This window comes from Neophocaena asiaeorientalis, unplaced genomic scaffold (assembly GCF_003031525.2).
Source record: "Neophocaena asiaeorientalis asiaeorientalis breed wild unplaced genomic scaffold, Neophocaena_asiaeorientalis_V1.1 scaffold134, whole genome shotgun sequence".
Classification (NCBI taxonomy): Eukaryota; Metazoa; Chordata; class Mammalia; order Artiodactyla; family Phocoenidae; genus Neophocaena; species Neophocaena asiaeorientalis.
In genome coordinates this window covers 4,864,751-4,887,531 of record NW_020185339.1, presented here as the reverse complement: position 1 = coordinate 4,887,531, position 22,781 = coordinate 4,864,751, and the positions used below count along the sequence as shown (strand labels likewise).

The following is a 22,781-nucleotide window of genomic DNA, read 5'->3' as shown; positions in this document are numbered from 1 at the left end:
AAATCAGTGGGTTACAAAATGCTAAAAATGTCTCTCATACAGTTTCATTCTAAAAAATTCCATGACATTAAAAAAAAAAAAAAAGATGTTTCCTGAGACACAAGTATTGCAAAGGGAGTAATTTACAAAATATCAAAATAACAGCAGTTACTGTAACTGACTCTTTCTTATGCCCACACAAATTTTTTGGCAGATGTTTTCTAGTATTTGTTATCCTCAACTATTCACTGGAGTAGATAACCATATTACCAACTGCAGTTCACAATAAAAAGGAGATATCATAAGTTTAACTCCAATTTTAAGTCAACTTCAAGATTTTGTGATTTTAGAGCAGGAACCTAGGAGAAAATATAATTTAGAAATGAAATCATTTACTCAGATTTGCCACATTTGCCACATTCTCAATACAGTCTTAATTCTGCATAGCAAGCAATGAGCTAAGTGTTGAGGATATTAAGTGGAGTCTCAAGGAAAGCTAAGCTTAAAAAAGGAAAACATTACATTCTAATAATTATTTCAGAACCAGGTATAGCTTAAAGTTGTTTTGCATTCACCCTTTTAACCTTGAATTCAACAAAATAAAAATTTGAGGAATGTAATTAAAGTTCCTTGTCTCTAATCAACTTACCATCTAAATATTCCACCAATCTCAAGATTGAGTCCCTTCTCTGGGAGAAGTCTGTGGATAGATTTCATTGACGCAGGAAAGGTTTTAATCAGCAGGCTAGAAACACAGGCCTTAAGTTCTATATACTGAAGGTGGAAGTAACTTCTCTGAATTCAAATATATTGCCATCTAGAAATGAAGCCAGGCATAAAGAAAGCACTTAAGCTCTAGATGTTTACCCTTCTGACATTTCACTGAATCAATAAAAAAATTAATTAAAGGATCATTAGAATTCATAAAAAATGAATTCTAAGGATCTTTGGAAAGTCAAAGATAGATTTTTATTTGTTTCTTTGTGCAAACACAGGATCAGATATTTGGTGGAAAACCACATAAAAAACTACAAATGTGGACTAGAAAGTAATGTGATTAATATTTTAACATAAAGCATATTCTAACTGACATGATCAAATAAGCAATAGGACCTTCTCAAGGCTTTCTATACACCTTATGAAGTTGTACACACTTTATGAAAGTATCATTAACCAAAATATTTTTTAGTGCTCCTCTTTTGATATTTCCATTAAAGCTTTGGCATACTCTTCTGAACAACTGTTCATTCGATAAACATTGATTCAACACCTCATTTATGCTATAACTCCTTACTGGTAACAAATGTTTGTCATCTGAGGGTAGATAATGATGCTTTGAAAAAAAATCATCCCAGGTCATCTGGGGAAACTTAGGTGATTAGGTTAATTAATACCATTATTATCTGATTTTAAAAAAATGAAATCTTAGAACCTTAAATGCATGTTGCTAAAATCAAAGAAGCCAGTCTGAAAAGACTGCATAGGAGAATTCCAACTCTATGACATTTGGGAAAGGTAAAACTATAGAGACAGTGGAAAGATCAGTGGTTGCCAGGGGAAGGAGAGGAGGTATGAATAGGTGAAGCATAGGGAATTTTTTAGGGCAGTGAAACTATTCCCTACGATACTGTAACGGTAGATACAGTGACATTATGCATTCAACAAAATTTTTTTTAAACTGTACAACACAGAATGAACCCTAATGTAAACTACAGATTTTACTTAATATTGGTTCATAAATACTAGTTCATCAATTGTAACAAATGTACCACACCAATGCAAGATGTTAATAATGGGGGAAACTAGGGAGTAAGGGAGTATATGAGAACTCTCTACTTTCTACTCAATTTCTCTACAAACTAAAGCAACTCTAACAAAGTCTTTTACAGGCACACCTCGTTTTATCGTGCTTTGCTTTATCTCACTTTGCAGATATTGCATTTTTTATAAACCCGCATGGAGCAAGTCTTTCAGAATCATTTTTGCCAATAGCATTTGCTCACTTCCTGTCTCTGAGTTAGATTTTGGTAATTCTTGCACTAGTTCAAACTTTTTCATTATTTTATTTGTTATGGTAATCTGTGATCAATGATCTTTAATGTCACTATTGCAATTGTTTTGGGGTGGCACAAATGGCAACCACATAAGACAGCCAACTTAACTGATAAATGTCTGTGTTTTGACTGCTCCACTGACCGGCTGTTCCCCTATCTCTCTCCCTCTCCTCAGGCCTACCTATTCCCTAAGACACAACAATATTGAAATTAGGCCAATTTATTACCCTACAATGGTTTCTAAGTGTTTAAGCAAAAGGAAGAGTCCCAAGTCTCTCACTTTAAATCAAAACCTAGAAAGGATTAAGTTTAGTGAGGAAGGCATGTTGAAAGCCAAGACAGGCTCGAAGCTAGCCTTCTTGCACTAAACAGTTAGCCAAGTTGTGAATGCAAAGGAAAAGTTCTTGAAGGAAACTGAAAGTGCTACTCCAGTGAACTCAATGATAAGAAAGCAAAATAGCCCTACTGCTAATATGGAGAGAGTTTTAGTGGTCTGGATAGATGATCAAACCAGGCCACAATATTCCAGTAATCCAAACCCTAATTCAGAAAAAGGTCCTAACTCTCTTCAATTCTATGAAGGCTAAGAGAGGTGAGGAAGCTGCAGAAGAAAAGTTTAAAGCTAGCATGGGTGGGCTCATGAAGTTTAAGGAAAGAAGCCATCTCCATAACATAGAAGTACAAGGTGAAGCAGCAAGTGCTGATGTAGAAGCTGCAGCAAGTTATCCAGAAGATCTAGCTAAGATCATTAACGAAGGTGGCTACACTAAAAAAACAGATTTTCAGTGTACTGATAGAAAAAAAATAGCATTATATTGGAAGAAGGTGCCATCAAGGACTTGCACAACTAGAAAGCAGAGATTCAATGCCTGGCTTCAAAGGACAGTCTGACTCTCTTGTCAGTTAGGAGCTAATGCAGATGGTGATTTGAAGTTAAAACCAATGCTCACTTACCATTCTGAAAATCCTAGGGCCCTTGTGCTCCATAAAAAGAATAACAAAGCCTGGATATCAGCACATCTGTTTACAACATAGCTGGCCCACTGCTGAGACCTACTGCTCAGAAAAGATTCCTTTCAAAATATTACTGCTCACTGACAATGCACCTGGTCACCCAAGAGCTCTGATGGAGATGTACAATGAGATTCATGTTGTTTCCTTGCCTGCCAATACAACATTCATTCTGCAATCCATGGATCAAGGAGTAATTTCAACTTTCAAGTCTTATTATTTAAGAAATACACTGTGTAAGGCTATAGCTGCCATAGACAGTGATTTCTCTGATGGATTTGGGCAAAGTAATTTCAAAATCTTCTGGAAAGGAGTCACCATTCTAGATGCCATTAAGAACATTCATGAAAAAAAAAAAAGAACATTCATGATTCATGGGGAGAGGTCAAAATATCATCATTAACAGGAGTTTGGAAGAAGGTGATCCCAACCCCCATGGAAGATTTCAGTAGAGGAAGTAACTGCAGAGGTGGTATAAACAGCAAGAGAACTAGAATTAGAAGTGGAATCTGAAGATGTGACTGAGATGCTGCAAGTTCATGATAAAACTTGAGCAGATGAGCTGCTTCTTATGGTTGAGAAAAGAAGGTGGTTTCTTGAGATGGAATCTGCTCCTGCTGAAGATGCTGTGAAGATTGTTGAAATGACAGCAAAGGATTTAGAATATTACATAAACTTAGTTGATAAAGCAGTGGCACGGTTTGAGAGGACTGACTCCAATTTTGAAAGAAATTCCACTGTGGGTAACATGCTATCAAACAGCTTTGCATGCTACAGAGCAATCACTGGTGAAAGGAAGAGTTGTTACCTGATGCAGCAAACTTCATTGTCTTATCTTAAGGAATTGCCACTGCCACCCCAGCCTTCAGCAACCAGCACCCTGATCAGTCAGCAGGCATCCAGCAAGACCCTCCACCAGCAAAAAAAATTATGACTTGCTGGAAGCTCAGATGGTTAGCAATTAAGTATTCTTTAATTAAGGTATGTACATTTTTTTAGATATAACGCTAATAGACAACAGTATAGTGCAAATGTAACTTTTATATGCACTAGAAAACCAAAAAGTGCATGTTACTTGCTTCATTGCAATGTTCACTTTATTATAGTGATCTAGAACAAAATCTACAACATCTCTGAGGTATGCCTATAAATTAAAAAGAAATATTACTATGAACAAATTTGAGTGCTTCAAATGATCTACAGAGTAGAGCTCTGAAGGTAGCATCAAAGCAAACTACCAATTGCAATACCTGTATCCTTCTACTCTATGGGTTTCAGAGCTGAGGTATATTTCCTAATATAAACCCTCTAACCCAGGAATTCCCTGGCAGTCCAGTGGTTAGGACTCGGCGCTCTCACTGCCAGGGGCCTGGGTTCTATCCCTGGTTGGGGAAATAAGATACCACAAGCCACGCGGTGCAGCCAAGAAATAAATAAATAAATAATCCCTGTATCTCAATCAGGTTGCTAACTCCCACCTTTGTACCACTGCCCACTCTGCTCTCTCTCAGTCTGAAATATGACTCTCCTCTTCACCTGCCCATTTCTTATCAGTCCTTCAAGATCAGCTCAAATCTCACACTCCCTCCGTGAAACTTCCTGGACTATTCAGTCCTCTACGGAACTCTCACTTCTCTGTACTAAGAGTATGGCATTATTTACCACTTTATTACACATTTTTTAAAAATGTTTCAAAATTATCTTACTTCTCCAAATTAGATTTTAAATTGCTCAAGGAAAAAAACATGAATTAGAGTTTGTCCAAATCCTGGCAATGCTGGTAACAACAGACATAGCAACTCAGATGCCCAAAAGGCCTAATTCAGTGTCTAATATGCAATATATACTAAGAAGGTAGCAAATGTGTTGTAGCTTTACTGGAACATCTAAATTATTAAATATTCTATAGCCATTAAGAATAACAACACAGGGGCTTCCCTGGTGGCGCAGTGGTTGAGAGTCCGCCTGCCGATTGTGCACCAAAAAAAAAAAAAAAAAAAAAAAAAGGAATAACAACACAGCTATATATATATTCACTGACATATAAAGATGATCATAAGATAGTAAGAGCAAAAAGATTATAATATTTGTAGAATGACTAAATTTCTGGACTTATATATTTATTTTAGGTGTATGCCCAAAAATATCCTCAAAAATTGTACACTAAAACTAAAAAGTAATAGTTATCATTGGACAGTGGGAATTACATTTATGAAACCAAAAAATTAACATCTCCGCTTTCAAAAAAAGTTTAAAAGGAAAAAATATTCATGATATAATATCAAGCTTAAAGATAGGTTATAGGGGCTTCCCTGGTGGCGCAGTGGTTAAGAATCCGCCTGCCAATGCAGGGGACACCCCCTGGTGTCCTGGTCTGGGAAGATCCCACATGCCGCAGAGCAACTAAGCCCGTGCACCACAACTACTGAGCGTGCGCTCTGAGCCCGCGAGCCACAACTACTGAAGCCTGCATGCCTAGAGCCTGTGCTTTGCAACAAGAGAAGCCACTGCAATGAGAAGCCCGCACACTGCACTGAAGGGTAGACTCTGCTCGCCACAACTCGAGAAAGCCCATGAGCAGCAACAAAGACCAACGCAGCCCAAAAAAAGTAAATAAATAAAATTTTAAAAAATAAAGATAGGCTATAAAAATGTACATAGAATATAATCCCAATTAATAAAAATGAAAGAATGTATGTCAAATCGATAGCAGTAATCTATAGCTGATGTTTGCACAATCCTGTTTTGGCTGTTTAATTTCAAATTTTCTGCAATGAGAAAGCACTGCCTTTAAATCATCAAAAATAAACACTATTCCTAATACGTGATTTGGAGAAGCACTTAACTTCCTCTAAGTAAGAGAGGGCAGAAGGAAGGGAGACAGGAAGGGAGGAAGGGAACATCTGTAGAAGCTGAATGAATAAAGGCAGGAAAAGAGTCAAAGGCAATGCCTATCCTTTAGCACCTGTATTCCAAGCATCTGTATTCCAAGATGAACTAAAAGAATCTGGGAGTGGAATTAACACCTGTTTTCATATCAAATACAGGAAAAAGTCTAAACCCAGGGACAAAATTAAGCTATACACCTCTTCTTGATTACACTCAGAACAGAATCTGACAATTTAATATCACCAGAGCCCCCACCTCCACTCCATCCCGTTCCCCTAAAAAGTCACCCCTAAATCTTCAGTACATAATTATTTTTGGTATAACTTTGCTTAGGGCCTATCCTCTCGTTTCTTTTTAACCCATGTGAAAATCTGGATTTATTTATTCTATTATATGCATATTATTTTTACAGGATTTTATATTGTTTAACATTCTTGAATAGGTACCTGTCTCTGAAGAAGAAAATTCCCTTAATGACTTCAAATTAGGCAGGCAAAACTTATTCCATTCTGGAAGCTGTCAGAGTTATTGTATAAATAGGTATGGACAAAGGAAGGAAATGCTTAGCCAATAATACTAACAAAGAACAGCAGAATAAAGTCTGAATTCCCTGGCATGACATTCAGATCCATCACAATTGGTCCATATCATTCCTATTTAGCTGTGCTCCATTCACTCCCAATCATGAATTCTCTGCATGTCAGTTTCCTCTGTAAGAACATATCCCTCCCTCTTTCCAACAATGATAACCAACGTGTGAGCACTGGCACCTAAACAAATGTGGAGTCCAAGTTTGCCAGTATAGCTTTGGGCAAGTCACAACTTCTATGAAGCTCAACTTCCTCATCTTGTAAAATGAGAAATAAAAAAACATCTACCTTGTGAGTTACTGTGAAGATCAGAAATAATGCACAGAAAGTTCCCAGCACGGTGTTGTGCACACAGTAGGCATGCAATGTAATGCTATTAGCTCTTGGTTCTGTGCCTTCCCTTAGCTAGAATGTTACTGTGTCCCCCTCTGCACTAGGGAAGTTTTCATCAGTCAAGTCTCAGGGCTTAATACCACTTCATCAAGTATAAAGCTCTCTTTGACTCCCTCATGTAACTGGTGGCTCCCTTTTCTGAGCTAGTTCAGTACTTTGTTCTTTTCTATATTGCAGTTTTTATAACATCAAATTATAATTATTTGTTATCTGTTATGGACTGAATATTTGTGTTTCTCCAAAATTTCTATGTTGATAATTCAAAAAGAGTCATGTACGACAATGTTCCTTGCAGCTCTATTTACAATAGCCAGGACATGGAAGCAACCTAAGTGTCCATTGACAGATGAATGGATAAAGAAGATGTGGCACGTATATACAATGGAATATTACTCAGCCATAAAAAGAAACGAAATTGAGTTATTTGTAGTGAGGTGGATGGACCTAGAGTCGTCATACAGAGTGAAGTAAGTCAGAAAGAGAAAAACAAATACCGTATGCTAACACATATATATGGAAACTAAAAAAAAAAGGTCACGAAGAACCTAGGGGCAGGACATAAAGACGCAGACCTTCTAGAGAATGGACTTGAGGCCACGGGTAGTGGGAAGGGTAAGCTGGGACGAAGTGAGAGAGTGGCATGGACATATATATACTACCAAATGTAAAATAGATAGCTAGTGGGAAGCAGCCGCATAGCACAGGGAGATCAGCTCAGTGCTGTGTGACCACCTAGAAGGGTGGAATAGGAAGGGTGGGAAGGAGGGAGACGCAAGAGGGAAGAGATATGGGGATATATGTATATGTATAGCTGATTCACTTTGTTATAAAGCAGAAACTAACACACCATGTAAAGCAATTATACTCCAATAAAGATGTTAAAAAAATAACAGGCTAAAAAAAAAGAAAATTCCTATGTTGAGATCATAAACCACAATGTGATAATATTAGAAGATGGGGCCTTTGGGCAGAGATTAGGTCATGAAGGTGGAGTCCTCATGAATGGGATTAGTGCTCTGATAAAAGAGACCCCAGAGATCTCTCTCAACCCCTTCCACCATGTGAGGACAGAGTGAACCAGGAAGCAGGCTCTCACCAAACACAGATTCTGCTGCTGTCTTGATCTTGGGAATCCAAGATCACAGCCTCGAGAATTTTGAGAAATAAATTTATGTTGTTTATATAACACCCAGTTTATGATATTCTGTTATAGCTGCCTAAACCAAGACATTATTTTTTTCTCTAAGAGAAAACCTGAAGTTCCTTAAAGACTGCTGATAATGTAACTCATTGTATCACGGAGCACACTGGGCCTGGGGCACAGAGAAGGCACTCAAATGTTTTTGAGTAAACCAACTAAAAAAGAATCTACCAAAAGTGCTGTCGCAAGCACCCAAAGGAGAAGAGTGACAAGGGCAAATGCTAAAGAAGGTCAGGTAGGATGAAAAGAAGCTGTCACGTTGGCAATTATGAGGCCATAAGCAAACTTAGCAAGATCAATTTTAATAAAGTAATGGGACTGAGCAGTGAAATGGGAGTTAGCAGGTGAAAACAATGCCTTTAAGTTGAGCAATTAAGGAAAGAAAAGTAAGTTGAAGGTGAAGCAGAATTAAGGGAACATTCCTTCATGGCAAGATGAACCAACAGAGAAAGGCTGAGTATTTAAGAAGGAATAAAATAATAAAATAAGCAAGATTCCAGATAGTAATCAGGAGAGTTAGCCTGGTGGGGGCGTGGTGGGGGAGAGGCAGGACTGCAACACTCAGCTAGAGGGAAGAAGGCTGAGGCCGAAATACAACTTAAATTCTGAGATAAAAGTAGTCTGGGAAAACCAAGTTAACACTTTTTTATAATGGACTAGATGATCTCTAAAGACTTTTCCAGTTCAAAACACCCAGTTATGTAATTTTCTAATACCAAAGAAAAACCTTCTAAAATCCATCCACTGCTTTCCTTTTCTACCAGCACTGCCCTAGCAATCAGTATTAGTATACGGTTAAATGAGTATTCTCAGCTCTAGTCACTGTCTGCTCCTTAGATCTTTCTCTACCTCACTACTTGGATTGATCTTCCCATGCCACTGTTTTACATATTTTGGATATATGGATGTGGATATGAATACAGATATAGATAGATACATAGATATGTATGTATGTATGGGCATATACATATACACTCTAGCATTTGTTTAGAAAACTGTATTTGTTCCAAAGTAACTAATATGTTAGGGAGCAAGTTGAGCATAACACAAATTTCACATTTGCTTCTGTGCAACTGCAAGAAACACTAGGTGAGCAGAGAAAACACTACCCAGCCACACAGAAACACACAAAACGCACACACCACAAAGTTCTGCCAGGTAGCTCAGTTCACTCACTGCATGTGTTATCAGCTATACCCATCCATATCTGGTGTTGAACTTTCAATCCAATTTCAGATAGCCCTTCTTCCACCGCTTCACAAGTTGCAACCCTTTTGACACCCACTGCTGTAAGCAAACTTCAGGCCTTTTACAAGGTAAAGTGTCATATTTATTGCAGTACTTCTATATTTAACCATTTAACATGTATAAAATTGTGCTAGCCTTCGTTAGGTTTCTGTCTTTTCACATGTCACTGACAAAGTTTTTGAGTGTTCTGCCCCTAAACTCCATTTTTCCATACACCCTGGGGTTTTTAATCATGTGACTTTTGCATACCATGTTGAGTTTTATGAACTTGTATGTTGAGTTATAGCTTACACACACTTATAATTACTGCAGCTCTAATCACGAATTTCCCACCAAAATCAAAGGCAACAGAGGAGGTAAAAAAAAAAAAACTCTGGGCATCCTTCATAATTATCTGAAGGTCCCAGTACCTATAAGATGCTTTGAATGACCCAAACACATTTCTTGAATGGTTCAGGAAACACAATATATGAAAAGGAATAAATAGCTGTTTAGCAGTAGGGCCAATAAAGCAATGTTGAAATATTTTAACATCAAAAAACACAAACATATCCATCCCTAAAGACAGAGAGTATACTGGTGGTTATCAGGGGCTGAAGGGAGGGTAGAATGGAGAGTTATTGTTTAATAGGTATATAGTTTCAGTTTTACAAGATGAAAAGAGTTATGGGGATGGTAGTGGGGATTTCTGCACAACAATGTGAATGTGTTTAATACCACTGAAGGTACACTTAAAAATGGTTAAGATCTTATGTATGGGTATTTTACCATGATTAAAAAACAAAATCCAACCCTCAGGCTTCCCTGGTGGTGCAGTGGTTAAGAATGTGCCTGCCAATGCAGGGCACACGGGTTCGAGCCCTGGTCCGGGAAGATCCCACATGCCAGGGAGCAACTAAGCCTGTGCGCCACAACTACTGAGCCTGTGCTCTAGAGCTCGCGAGCCACAACTACTGAGCTCGAGTGCCACAACTACTGAGCCCGTGTGCCACAACTACTGAAGCCCGTGCACCTAGAGCCCGTGCTCTGCAACAAGAGAAGCCACCGCAATGAGAAGCCCGTGCAAGACCCAATGCAACCAAAAATTTAAAAAAAATTTTTTTTAAAATCCACCCCTAAAAAAAAAAAAAAAAAAAAACAATCACCCCTATTTTTGAAGAACACCACCATAAAAATATTCATAATGAATGACTAAATATACACACAAATCTGTATAGTGTGGTTCCATTTTTTATGTAGATAGAAAAAGGACTACAACAAATATTAATATGTATAACAGGTGATTGGTTTCTCTATCTTTTTTTGTATTTACACAAGGGAACTACAATGAATACATTACTGTTTTAACACATTTTTACCAGCAGAAAAAAAATATTTAAGATACAAATTTGATTTGGATCAACTTTTGCTGGCATTACAGAATATCAAGAGGTCTTGTCAAGAATTTGAGACCTAAAGTAACTTCTTTGACTATTTCAGCTAAAATACTTTCTATTCATATTCCTCAGGTACCATCTTCTGAATGTTCATTTTGTTCTTCATAACTCAGATTTCCATTCTTTTTAAATACTACTAAAAGTATTCTGCAAGGAATTCCAAAAGTAATAGAAAATCATTTCATACTTCATATAATCTGAAAATTTCTCAAATAAGATTAAGTAGTTCACTTACATGCCCATAGATAAGCTGAATATTAAAAGGTATCTTTTAAAGTTAATTTTATTACAAAACATGTTTTTATCAGATGTTTTTCAAACTGTATTTTATTATTTTTATTTATTATTCAATTAGTCTCTTAACAGTTTATAAAAAGAGCCTGCAAACAAAATTTTAGCTGTCACAGAATTGTAATCTACAACATAAATTCTCTCCTATCTGTTCATTTCAGCAAAACTCTAATAAAATACTCACTTTCAGAACACAACAGCCCTTTTTCTTTAAATTCAACTTATAAAGCAAATGAAACTATTATTGAAAACCACATTGTAACCTATAAAAATTTGGTGAAGGAAATTTCTAAAGACTATCACCGAATAAACGTTTATTAGCCAATTCACATGCTTAGTTTTGAACTCACTGGAGCTGTTTTTGCCCTTTATGTATATAATTTTGCTGCTTTTAGAAATTAAATATTGTTATAATTTTATTCAGACATGGTGCCTGGCATATTTTTAAGTAACCCAAGGAGAATGTAATAAATAGCTGAGGCTCAATTCTAACACCAGTATGTACACAGCTATAAACAAAACTGCACAAGACTTGGGCTTCCCTGGTGGCACAGTGGTTGGGAATCTGCCTGCCATTGTGGGGGACACGGGTTCGAGCCCTAGTCTGGGAGGATCCCACATGCTGTGGAGCAACTGGGCCCACGCGCCACGGCTGCTGGGCCTGCGCTCTGGAGCCTGCAAGCCACAACTACTGAGCACGTGTGCCACAACTACTGAAGCCCGCACACTTAGAGCCCGTGCTCCACACAACAGGGGAGGCCGCCGCACCGCAGCAAAGAGTGGCCCCCACTCACTGCAACTGGAGAGAGCCTGCGCACAGCAACGGAGACCCAACTCAGCCAAAAGTAATTAAATAATTTTTTTTAAAAAATGGATAAGACTTACACCAAAAGTTGCCTCAGCAATAAGCAAATATGTTAAGAATCAACTGGCTAGCTAAGGACACCGACAGGTCTAATATGTAAGAGTAGTAAACAAAAGGAGAAAAGTCTTCACTTGAGACTATTTTGACAAGACAGACAAAACCTGTTTTAAGAGTATGAACTAATTATTAAACATATTTACAAACATACACTTTCCCTTAAAGAATATAAAAAAGAAAAATGAGTAAAAGTACAGTTCAAATTACACATGAAGTATTAGAGGTTTCTTCTGTAGGCTAGGCTTCTGCAAGAAGCAAGGCAGACAACATTTTGTACTAAATATATGACATTACATAAATGTTTAAGATACTCTGAATTTCCAAGTACCTCAAGTTGTCTCTGTTAAAATATCTATAAAGTTCTTAATTAAAAGGGAAAAATAAGAATGTTTAATATCCCAGTAAGAAATTTCCACTAGACATCAACAACTACCTTTCAATGTAACCTACACAGTAACTATAATTTATAATTTGGTCATTCTTAGAACATTTTCAGAAACGTTATCTCACAGGATTATTATATGAATTAAATAATCAGTATCAATTTCATTTCACAGATCAGTAAACCAGTACAGAGCATTTAAGTCAGTTCTTCTCAAACTTTAGTATGTATAAGAATCACTCAAGAACATGTTAAAATGATGTCTTAAGTAACTCCTTCCCACCCGCAGACTGAAGTGGATCCCAGAAATCTGCATTTTAAATAAATAACACAGGTGATACTGGTACAGGTGGTTCCCCCCACCCCAACCCAGCCACATCTTTTAGGACCCTGATTTAAGTAATGTATGACTAAAGCCATTAATGGCATAAAACTCCATTTTTACTCTGAATCAAAGTTCCCAAAAGTTTAGATGGTAGAGCTTTACAGATCTCATGAAAGATATGTAAAATTTTAAACAAGCTGAAAATATTACACTCAATTAAATTAAGTACCTCTTATACTAAATTGCAGTAAAAACAAGTGGTAGTAGATGTCTAAGTTTTTTAAGAAACTTAAAACTGAGGAGATTCTACCATTTCATTTCTCTGTGAAATGCAGGAAAAGCTGAAATTAAATTATATTAACTTAATAGCTTCTTGTGGTTTGAATACTGTTGCACTTTACTGAGTAAGGAGCTAAAACTTAGGTACCACAGGTTCTAGGAACATAATAAAAACATTAAGATGAAAATGTAAAAGCACTTAGAGCACAACTTTGTGAATACACTGAAAACCACTGAACTGTACACTTTGAAAGGGTGAGTTTTATGGTACGTAAATTATATCTCACTTTTTAAAAAGAAAAAAACTCTTAGAAAATTTCAAACTAGTATTTTCCAGTAATTTTAAATTTCTAAGACATTATATCAGCATTACTATTAAACAGCATAATCATTTTCTGGCCTATATCACAGATGCTGAAAACCAGTGCAGAAATAATAAAGAGCATAAATAAGGCTGCTAGCTTGACAAAGATTTTAAACAAGAATTGTAATACCACTGTTTATATATTTATTTGCTCTCAAATTCTTCCAGTAAAGTCCCACTTCATCTGCCTTTTATAACAGGGTTATTTTCAAATTCTATAGTAATTTATTAGCATCCTATAAAATAATCTTTGTATTTCTTAAACTAGGTATATAGTATGTAATACACTGAAATATATTAAGATGGTTATTAAGCACCAGGCTTTGAAGACAGACTACTTTGCTTCTTACCACATATATGGCCTCTGGCAAGTAACTTATCCTTTCTGCCCCATTTTCCCATAGGGTTGTAGAGAGAATTAAATGCACCAATATACGTAAGGTGCTTAAGTCAGTGCCTGGCACTTAATAAACACACCATAAATATCATCTACTTTAATTACATAAAAATTATTTTTATGTAAAAAGGCCTCTCAGCTTAGAAAACTCATTACAAATCCTGATAATATTAAAATTTCAATTTTCTTTATCAATTTAGGAAAGCTGCGACTAAAATATTATTAAGGAACCTAGGTGTTTATGCTGTTTCTACCCTATTCACAAGTCCAATTTCCTCCAACTCTGAATCACTATTAGTTCTTCTCCTGACTCATCACAAAGAAAGGTAGACAGTCTGGAATATAACTGGCATACTAAAAGGCATTTCTTAATCTATCTGGATTTATAAGATTTACTAAGTGGAACTTGTCCTATATAATGGTCAAAAAATATGCTAAATAATTATGACTTAAACTGTTAAAAAAAAAAAAAAAAAAAAAAAACAATCACCCCTATTTTTGAAGAACACCACCATAAAAATATTCATAATGAATGACTAAATATACACACAAATCTGTATAGTGTGGTTCCATTTTTTATGTAGATAGAAAAAGGACTACAACAAATATTAATATGTATAACAGGTGATTGGTTTCTCTATCTTTTTTTGTATTTACACAAGGGAACTACAATGAATACATTACTGTTTTAACACATTTTTACCAGCAGAAAAAAAATATTTAAGATACAAATTTGATTTGGATCAACTTTTGCTGGCATTACAGAATATCAAGAGGTCTTGTCAAGAATTTGAGACCTAAAGTAACTTCTTTGACTATTTCAGCTAAAATACTTTCTATTCATATTCCTCAGGTACCATCTTCTGAATGTTCATTTTGTTCTTCATAACTCAGATTTCCATTCTTTTTAAATACTACTAAAAGTATTCTGCAAGGAATTCCAAAAGTAATAGAAAATCATTTCATACTTCATATAATCTGAAAATTTCTCAAATAAGATTAAGTAGTTCACTTACATGCCCATAGATAAGCTGAATATTAAAAGGTATCTTTTAAAGTTAATTTTATTACAAAACATGTTTTTATCAGATGTTTTTCAAACTGTATTTTATTATTTTTATTTATTATTCAATTAGTCTCTTAACAGTTTATAAAAAGAGCCTGCAAACAAAATTTTAGCTGTCACAGAATTGTAATCTACAACATAAATTCTCTCCTATCTGTTCATTTCAGCAAAACTCTAATAAAATACTCACTTTCAGAACACAACAGCCCTTTTTCTTTAAATTCAACTTATAAAGCAAATGAAACTATTATTGAAAACCACATTGTAACCTATAAAAATTTGGTGAAGGAAATTTCTAAAGACTATCACCGAATAAACGTTTATTAGCCAATTCACATGCTTAGTTTTGAACTCACTGGAGCTGTTTTTGCCCTTTATGTATATAATTTTGCTGCTTTTAGAAATTAAATATTGTTATAATTTTATTCAGACATGGTGCCTGGCATATTTTTAAGTAACCCAAGGAGAATGTAATAAATAGCTGAGGCTCAATTCTAACACCAGTATGTACACAGCTATAAACAAAACTGCACAAGACTTGGGCTTCCCTGGTGGCACAGTGGTTGGGAATCTGCCTGCCATTGTGGGGGACACGGGTTCGAGCCCTAGTCTGGGAGGATCCCACATGCTGTGGAGCAACTGGGCCCACGCGCCACGGCTGCTGGGCCTGCGCTCTGGAGCCTGCAAGCCACAACTACTGAGCACGTGTGCCACAACTACTGAAGCCCGCACACTTAGAGCCCGTGCTCCACACAACAGGGGAGGCCGCCGCACCGCAGCAAAGAGTGGCCCCCACTCACTGCAACTGGAGAGAGCCTGCGCACAGCAACGGAGACCCAACTCAGCCAAAAGTAATTAAATAATTTTTTTTAAAAAATGGATAAGACTTACACCAAAAGTTGCCTCAGCAATAAGCAAATATGTTAAGAATCAACTGGCTAGCTAAGGACACCGACAGGTCTAATATGTAAGAGTAGTAAACAAAAGGAGAAAAGTCTTCACTTGAGACTATTTTGACAAGACAGACAAAACCTGTTTTAAGAGTATGAACTAATTATTAAACATATTTACAAACATACACTTTCCCTTAAAGAATATAAAAAAGAAAAATGAGTAAAAGTACAGTTCAAATTACACATGAAGTATTAGAGGTTTCTTCTGTAGGCTAGGCTTCTGCAAGAAGCAAGGCAGACAACATTTTGTACTAAATATATGACATTACATAAATGTTTAAGATACTCTGAATTTCCAAGTACCTCAAGTTGTCTCTGTTAAAATATCTATAAAGTTCTTAATTAAAAGGGAAAAATAAGAATGTTTAATATCCCAGTAAGAAATTTCCACTAGACATCAACAACTACCTTTCAATGTAACCTACACAGTAACTATAATTTATAATTTGGTCATTCTTAGAACATTTTCAGAAACGTTATCTCACAGGATTATTATATGAATTAAATAATCAGTATCAATTTCATTTCACAGATCAGTAAACCAGTACAGAGCATTTAAGTCAGTTCTTCTCAAACTTTAGTATGTATAAGAATCACTCAAGAACATGTTAAAATGATGTCTTAAGTAACTCCTTCCCACCCGCAGACTGAAGTGGATCCCAGAAATCTGCATTTTAAATAAATAACACAGGTGATACTGGTACAGGTGGTTCCCCCCACCCCAACCCAGCCACATCTTTTAGGACCCTGATTTAAGTAATGTATGACTAAAGCCATTAATGGCATAAAACTCCATTTTTACTCTGAATCAAAGTTCCCAAAAGTTTAGATGGTAGAGCTTTACAGATCTCATGAAAGATATGTAAAATTTTAAACAAGCTGAAAATATTACACTCAATTAAATTAAGTACCTCTTATACTAAATTGCAGTAAAAACAAGTGGTAGTAGATGTCTAAGTTTTTTAAGAAACTTAAAACTGAGGAGATTCTACCATTTCATTTCTCTGTGAAATGCAGGAAAAGCTGAAATTAAATTATATTAACTTAATAGCTTCTTGTGGTTTGAATACTGTTGCACTTTACTGAGTAAGGAGCTAAAACTTAGGTACCACAGGTTCTAGGAACATAATAAAAACATTAAGATGAAAATGTAAAAGCACTTAGAGCACAACTTTGTGAATACACTGAAAACCACTGAACTGTACACTTTGAAAGGGTGAGTTTTATGGTACGTAAATTATATCTCACTTTTTAAAAAGAAAAAAACTCTTAGAAAATTTCAAACTAGTATTTTCCAGTAATTTTAAATTTCTAAGACATTATATCAGCATTACTATTAAACAGCATAATCATTTTCTGGCCTATATCACAGATGCTGAAAACCAGTGCAGAAATAATAAAGAGCATAAATAAGGCTGCTAGCTTGACAAAGATTTTAAACAAGAATTGTAATACCACTGTTTATATATTTATTTGCTCTCAAATTCTTCCAGTAAAGTCCCACTTCATCTGCCTTTTATAACAGGGTTATTTTCAAATTCTATAGTAATTTATTAGCATCCTATAAAATAATCTTTGTATTTCTTAAACTAGGTATATAGTATGTAATACACTGAAATATATTAAGATGGTTATTAAGCACCAGGCTTTGAAGACAGACTACTTTGCTTCTTACCACATATATGGCCTCTGGCAAGTAACTTATCCTTTCTGCCCCATTTTCCCATAGGGTTGTAGAGAGAATTAAATGCACCAATATACGTAAGGTGCTTAAGTCAGTGCCTGGCACTTAATAAACACACCATAAATATCATCTACTTTAATTACATAAAAATTATTTTTATGTAAAAAGGCCTCTCAGCTTAGAAAACTCATTACAAATCCTGATAATATTAAAATTTCAATTTTCTTTATCAATTTAGGAAAGCTGCGACTAAAATATTATTAAGGAACCTAGGTGTTTATGCTGTTTCTACCCTATTCACAAGTCCAATTTCCTCCAACTCTGAATCACTATTAGTTCTTCTCCTGACTCATCACAAAGAAAGGTAGACAGTCTGGAATATAACTGGCATACTAAAAGGCATTTCTTAATCTATCTGGATTTATAAGATTTACTAAGTGGAACTTGTCCTATATAATGGTCAAAAAATATGCTAAATAATTATGACTTAAACTGTGTTCACTTAAAAGTGTTTGTATATATCAAATGTTCCTTCAAAGTATGTAGTAAGTGTTATAACCCCATCTTGACTGAAAAACAACATATCACTTAAGTAAAATCGAAGATCCACATTTTCTGACTGCTAGCCAAAAGCAGATTAATAATTTGCTGATGATCTGGTGTTCAAAATTTTGCCAAGCAAGCTACAGACTAGAAGCTCAGAAGCAATCTCTGAGCCTACAAATTTGACCTTAATTTCTATTCAATTCCATACTTTCATTGTTTTCCCCATTCAGATATTCAAATCATTTAAGATAACCTCTAATAAAAAGTTATTGAAAAAAATCCAGGGACGTAAGCTAAATAATGCAACATAGATTAAAAACTCTACTTTCCCTAGACACAAATGTACACAAAAAAACAAATACTTTTAAAATACTACTCTACCACTTATTCACTTTCCATGTGATCTTGAGTCATTTAAACTCTCCAAGCCTCCACCTTCTCCTCTGGAAATGGGGATAAAAAGAGTAACTATAACTACCATATGGGATTGCTGTGAGCATTAATCAAGACAACACATAAAACACTTTAGCCAACCACTATGAAAACAGTTAAGTTTCAATAAATGTTAACTTCTATATATAAATCCAAACTTTAGCATCATTTGACCTCTATCTATTGAAAGATTTTATTTTCTATGAAAACCATCTCTGTTAACCCATTCATGCACACCTACCCAATGGCAATAACTTCACAAGCACTCTGAAAATGTGGATATTAACAGTCGAGGAAGTTATAGCCCCCTCCTCCTGAGTTAGGTACCCTGCTCAGGAAATAGCCTGTACTTAGCACTGTACTACTTAACACAGTTCCCTATATTACTTGAGAGCCCCTTGTGGGCAAGCCCTGTGTCCTATTATTCATTTCTGTATCCCGAGACTGAAACCCAATAGTTCTAAACCCTGACTCACAAGGGGAGGTTATCAAAATATTAATGCCTGGGATCCATCCCAGACCCATTAAATCTAAGGAGGTCAGGGAGGTAGAAGACAAGTAATCAGCAAGGGGGGAGCATTTTTTTAATATCCTCACGTGATGTTAGTGTGCTGCCACAGTTAAGAACCACTGCACTCTGACATTTAAAATACTATACAAACAGGTATGTATACGTGTGTGAATATATAAATATATAGGTAAAGAAATATAAGTCTCAGCTCAAGACCCTCAACCTCACAGCTACTCCTAGCCTCATCATCTCTTTCCTTTAAACAGACAACACTGTTAATAAACAATTAGTTACATGCTGCGTTAAGATGGTTTTTAAACTGTTAACTCAGTACAGTACTTAAGTTTCTTCATGTAATTATGCCTTAGCCTTCTTCCTAGATTACAGTCTTGCTCCTTGAAAATATACACTGCCTTATTCTTCTTGTTTTCTCCACAGTGCTTATGATAGTGTCTTGAACACCAACATGTAATAAACATGTGGCTCATCTAATAAATGCATACAAAAATTATCAGCAGGAAGTATGTCGCATCCAAATTAACCAACTTGGGCTATGACTCAAAAAACAGAAAAAGTAAAAATTCAGAAAAAAGTTTAAAAAAACCTCTAACTTAGTAAATAAGAACAACTAAAGTTTATCTCATTAATGAGCATCTATATATTTGCATTTATTACAGCCATCACATGCAGTATCCCATCATCATCCACCACTTTAAGATTCTGAACTGCTTCCTTACTAAAACTATCTTCCAGTTGCTAGTGGTATCTTTAGCTGCTGTCATATTCTTTTGTAACAACTTTACAATACTCTGTAATTAGTAAAATAAGTTAATGAAGGTCACAACAAATGTGTCACACATGCTTAATAAATACGTCTTGAAGAAACAATGTTTATCAACCACTAAAATAGACTCTTTGCATACAAGTTACATGCTAATTTCTAATATAAATTTAGATGGGAATACTGTCTGAAAATAAGAGTCTTATTCAACACTATATATAATACAAGTCTAATTGTGAGTATTGACAGACTGATGATTTTCTGCTTTTATAGTATTTTCATACCTGAAAATTCTATTAAATAGTATATGACTTTTAAAAATAGGAGTGCTAAGCTGTATTACACAAGAAACTCCACAGCAACTGGCATTCGCAATGTTGAAACTACTAAGAGAAATGAATGGCACACAATTCTAAAAAAAAAACAATTTAAAGATATGAAAATGATTCACCTTAAAAGGTTTGTGTCATACGTGTACCACTATTAACAATCTGAAAGACTTACGTTGTTTTTAAAAATCTGAAAATATGGGGACTTCCCTGGTGGCGCAGTGGTTAAGAATTCGCCTACCAGTGCAGGGGACCCGGGTTCGAGCCCTGGTCCGGGAAGATCCCACATGCCGCGGAGCAACTAAGCCCGTGCGCCACAACTACACAGCCTGCGCTCTAGAACCCGTGAGCCACAACTACTGAGCCCGACTGCCACAACTACTGAAGCCCACGCGCCTAAGGCCCGTGCTCTGCAACAAGAGAAGCCACCCAATGAGAAGCCCGCGAACCGCAACAAAGAGTAGCCCCCGCTCGCCGCAACTAGAGAAAGCTCGTGAGCAGCAACAAAGACCCAAGGCAGCCAAAAAAATAAACAAATAAATTTTTTTTAAAAACTGAAAATATGGGGAGGAGGCACTCAAGAAATATGCCTGCTAATTAGATACTGTGGTAAAACATTACCATGTTTTGTTGGGTCCTACAGCATTAAACAGATAGAGCCGGAGTTACCACAAAAAGAAAGCCGTACACAATTCCCTATTCAATAAAAAAGGTTCAAATTCCACAGTCAAAAAAATGGTACCCTGGGTTGTTTGTTTTTAAGGAAGATTAAATTTAGGAGTTGCCAACACCCAAACGAAAAACATTCCAGAGTATCAGACTCAATTGTAGTGGGGAGTCATCTACATTCTCAGCACTACGTTCCCTTACCCAAAACAGGAATATTAACAAAGGATGCTTCTTAGGATCTCACAAGATACACCATACTTATTTACCACCGGTAAACAGTACCCTTGTTTAAAAACCAAAAACAAAAAGGTACTTGAGAAATAACAATTTTAGCACAAGCATACAGACAAAAAATGAAGTTTAACATCTGCCAAGATATTTCCCAAAATAAGACCCCTGTCAAATGAACAATGAGGAAAAGATTGCAAATGACAAATTCTTTTATTTGGACCATCAGCTACTTTTAAAAAGAAAGTTGAGGAATGTAGCTTTTCCAAAGCCTTCTCTTCAGTTTCTCCCTAATCTTCATATTTTTAACTTAAAAAAAAAAACCCTAGAAATTTGATTACCACTCTTATGAATTCCTTTTAAAGCAATTTAATGAGTAACAGATCTTTTGTGCAAGTAGGAAACCACAGAGGACAGTTTTGCTGGCTGATAAAAATCTCTCTGAAACACTCATAAAAATATACCCTTCAAACACAAACTCTGATTTTCCAGGTATGGAAATTATATTAAGACTTAAAAATTGGGGTATGTTTGATATACACCCTAACTTACTGTAAATGCTTTTACTTGAACCACAATTAAAGTTGGTGAATTCTTACTATTTATTTACTGTGTGTCAAAGTTGAATAAATTAGAAGGCCAGGAAAAAAAGGTAAAACCTAGAACCAATGAGAAAAAGATGCAACTACTTCGGGTGAAACAAGGTTATTGAATCACTTCCCCAAACCGGTGAGTTACTATTAAAGTAACCAAATACTTGTTAGAGGATTGTTTTGTTTTGTTGAGGGTAGAGAAAGGTACAGTTCTATCCCAAGTAGAAATGTTTCACCAGTAACTCTGTAATGGGAAGATGCTGCTGCCTGCATAATGGTTTTTGAGACTGCTCAAAAATACCAAAAAAAAAACCCAACAACAACCCAAAAAACAAAAAATTCCCAACCCTACCACAAATGTTTTCCAGAATACACAGAGCCAAATACTTAAATACAGAGAGAGAGCATTTTAGCAAAAAGAATTGAGGGTTGCTACAGCGTTCCTAATGTCCACAATACCACTCAGAAAAAAAACTTGTGTGCGTGTGTGTGTGTGTGTGTGTGTGTGCTGGGGAGCACTATTTCCAAAAGCTGGTTTATATATGAAATAGAGCATATGCTCAACTGGATATACTTATCTTGGGTTCACTGAAAGATAAAGCTGTCTGGGATAGTGCTAAAGCCACGTTTTCTTTACAGGTGCTATTAAACACTGTTAAGAGAGAAGAAGAGATAAACTATCTGATAATTTGAGACGGGCACGTGGGAAACTGAAGTACGTGGTCATCACCATTAATCAATTTTTCTAACTGATCAAGCATAAACAAACAAGGCTAGGTGGGCAAGTTCTGGAGCCCCGAGTTGTCTTTCCAACACTGAAAAGAAGGATCCTGGGTCTGAGATCTTAGCCGGGAAGCCTGAAAAGCACGCGTCCGACTTTGGATTTGGGGAACTTCCCAGCAAGCATTTGTTGAGAGTAAAACTCCATCACCCCCTGCCTGCCTAACTCAGTGAAAGGCTAAGAAGTGCAGGCTCGAGGGGGAAAGCTCTGGGCCCTGGAGAGAAGACACCAGGAGGCGGCAGCCCTCCAGGGTCCGGCCGCGGCCCCCGCCCAGCTCACCTCTGCGGCAGGGATGTTGACCACGCCGGTGGAGCGCCGCTTCTCCCGCAGCTTCCTCTTCTCGATCTGCCCCTTGCCTTTCCTGGCGCTGGGGCCCGAGCTCTTGCCCTTCTCCAGGGCGCCGTCCCGCTCCTCCTCGCCGTCCCGTGCGGGGGCTGCCCCCGAAGC

General features: G+C 36.4%; 1 protein-coding gene across 1 annotated transcript in view; it reads right to left on the bottom strand.

Moving 5' to 3' along the window:
• The window catches only part of PAWR (pro-apoptotic WT1 regulator), a 113,432-nt gene extending 90,657 nt beyond the window's left edge, over positions 1–22,775 (bottom strand). Inside the window, exon 1 of the mRNA XM_024737019.1 lies at positions 22,614–22,775. The gene's annotated coding sequence lies outside the window, so the exon portion shown is untranslated. The remainder of the gene's footprint in view (positions 1–22,613) is intronic.
• Positions 22,776–22,781: the final 6 nt, after the last annotated feature.